This window comes from Halyomorpha halys, unplaced genomic scaffold, assembly GCF_000696795.3.
Source record: "Halyomorpha halys isolate HHAL.00 unplaced genomic scaffold, Hhal_1.1 Scaffold1710.1, whole genome shotgun sequence".
Classification (NCBI taxonomy): Eukaryota; Metazoa; Arthropoda; class Insecta; order Hemiptera; family Pentatomidae; genus Halyomorpha; species Halyomorpha halys.
Window position 1 is genome coordinate 120,481 of NW_027109041.1, and position 2,844 is coordinate 123,324.

At 29.5% G+C, this 2,844-nt stretch overlaps 1 long non-coding RNA gene across 1 annotated transcript in view; it reads left to right on the top strand.

The window, feature by feature from the left end:
- LOC106690424 (uncharacterized) overlaps positions 1–953 on the top strand; it is a 2,806-nt gene extending 1,853 nt beyond the window's left edge. The window contains exons 2-3 of the long non-coding RNA XR_001344602.2: positions 640–736; positions 816–953. This is a non-coding gene — a long non-coding RNA (uncharacterized lncRNA). The remainder of the gene's footprint in view (positions 1–639; positions 737–815) is intronic.
- Positions 954–2,844: the final 1,891 nt, after the last annotated feature.

Sequence of the window (2,844 nt, forward strand, 5' to 3'; positions counted from 1 at the left end):
TATATATTACTAATTGTGCTAAATGTCCAATATATATTTCAAACTATTGCGCCCCCTTATTTTGGACAATTACTCCTCATTTATTTTTTTCTGTTTCTTATAATTATCATTAATTTTATCTGGTTAAGGAAAAGTTTTGGGATTTACTCTTTTTACTGATTTCTGAAGAAGGAATACATTTGGAAATCTTGGAATGTTCACTATTATTTTTCTAGTAATGAATGTTTCTGAAGTTTCTCCTAGCCGTAAATTATGTCACATTAAGTAGGTCGATTGTTGGATCATGAATCAGTCCCTGTGTTATTGAGCATGTATTGGAAAAGGTCTCAGTATCTCGCAGTAATAATTCCGAAGTATCTTGGCATCTTGAAATACATAATATGAATAACGTGCATTTAACATTTTTAATTTATCAGTTATATCACTCAAATACGCTGCTTGCGTTGAAAAATATTCAGTCATTGTTATTATTGTTGTATCGTTGTTAGTCACTTTGGGTAAATATCTACATACCACCAAATTGCATTTCTGAATGTTCTTTTCAAACAGAAACTTTCTCAGTGGAGTTATTCTATCAAATTTCCCTGATAATGGTAATGTGTTAAATTTGTTTTTATTGTTAATTTTTTTTTGTTTAAGTTATTCCTTTATACATGATCCGCTGTGGGTCAAAAACATGCTGCAGAAACGGTACGCGTTGTTGTGAAAACAATACTATGTGCTGTACTGCGTACAGGTGAGTTATAACACCCAAAAACATTGTTACTTGGATCCCAAATAAACATGTATATGTATATATACTTTTTTTTTTGTAGGAAATACAGAGCGACCCCTTGTTAAATGTTATTGAATACTACTTATAAAATTGGAATGAATCGAAAGTGATCTCATGGTTTTATACACCATTAAATTTTACTTATAATTATAAGAAAATATCACTTTATTTGTAATGATCCTTTGTTAAACGTGAATCAACACCAATATTTTAGAAATGGAATTTACAAGAGACACGACTTTATGTTCAACATGAGTATGATTTGTTTTCTTTGAGCTGTCGTCCTTCATGATCATAATGAAATATTTCCTCCTCGTTTTATTTTAATGAATGTTCCTCCTCGAAACTGAAATATTGTCTTATTGTTAAGGTAAGAAAAGAAAATCAATACATAAATAAACATTTACTCTAATTTTATAATAAAATAAGGATCTCAAATCGCATAGGTTTTGCGGCACTCGACTGTTACACTGATTGTAAGTTTTAATATTCGAATACATTACTTAATACACACTAATGGTTTATTTATAAAACTAATTTATAAAATTATGTTATGTCTCCTACAATGGATACCGTTATAAAGTTAGGTTTTAATTTCACTAACTGGACTGACTGTAGCTGTTATTTCTTCTCCCAATTGTGACCCACGATGCGACTTAGTCCAACTTTTTATTTATTGGTTATTTATCGAAATTTAGAATTGTATAACATAAATATGCAAGTAAGTGTGATTTTAGTTATGTCCCAGTGCTGTCTTGTTGAGAAGCTACCCATTAATAGAACTCCATTTGCATCCTATTACATTTATAGAGTACAAGGTCTTCTCTAGATGCCTAGAATTTAATGATATTTATAACTGTATTTATATAAAATACACTCCGTAAGTTTGATCTAAGATTATAATGGAGTGTTGTAGGCATGCAGAGAAAATACCCATTGGTAGCTCTGTAATAATATTTCTACATTAGAAGATCTCGTGGCCATCTTTTTTTCAGGTGCCTCGGAGGGTTATCAGGTATTGAAGATGAAGAAAGGTTATAGTAAAAGAGCCCAAGAGGAGCAAAAAAGGCAGTTATCTCACCCCAATTTCGGATTATTTTAATGAAAGCTATGTATAATTAATAGTCAAAATTGATGAGTCTGCCAAGTATAGGTAGAGGGAATAAAAAAATGGCGGCTGTTTCAAAGTGATAAAAAAAATTAATTTTTCATTCGGAACTCTATATCTTAAAAAGTAGGAACAACACAAGAAAGCCTAAGAGAACGTCATTTAAAGAAGAGTAAATTTGCTTAAATATGAGCCCTAATAGTATATACGCCCTAATAATATATACGTTAAATAGTTTTCGAGAATAGCTTTTTAAAAAGCAACATTTCATAAAAATGTTGTATGGGACGTACTGAAAGATCAGTAGTTAGTGAATTTATTTTGAGAAATTTATATCTCAAAAACTATTTGACGTACAGATATCTATTAGCACTCAAATTAAAGCAAGTTTAATTAGCTATAAAGTAGTTTATCATGTTTATCTTTGTAGGAGTAATAGTTTACCTGAAATTCGCTAAAATAAATTGATTTAAAGTTGTTCGGACAAATTTTCATTTGCCAAATTTATATTCAAATGTGAATATCATAAAAACTACTACCACTACGAAGATAAGTATCTTAAACTACTTTATAGTAAGTTAAATTTCCTTTATTTTGAGTGTTGGCAAACGAATGTGCGTGTTATGGATCTAGAGATATATTTCTTCAAAAATCCAACATTTTATACGAACAACTAGAAACGAACATTTTGTGAGTTTACTTTGTCAAATATCATAAAAACTAATACTCCTACATAGATGAACATTATCAACTTTTTTGTAGTAAATTTAACTAGCTTTAATTTGAGAGCTGGCAGACATCTGTACGTCCAATAGTTTCTGAAATCAAGTTTTTCATAAATCAAACTTATTGTCCGAACAACTATAAATCAATTTATTTTTCAAAAATCATGAAAACTACTACTCTTACGAAGGTAAATGTCATAAACTTCTTTATAGTCTATTAAACTAGCTTTAATTTA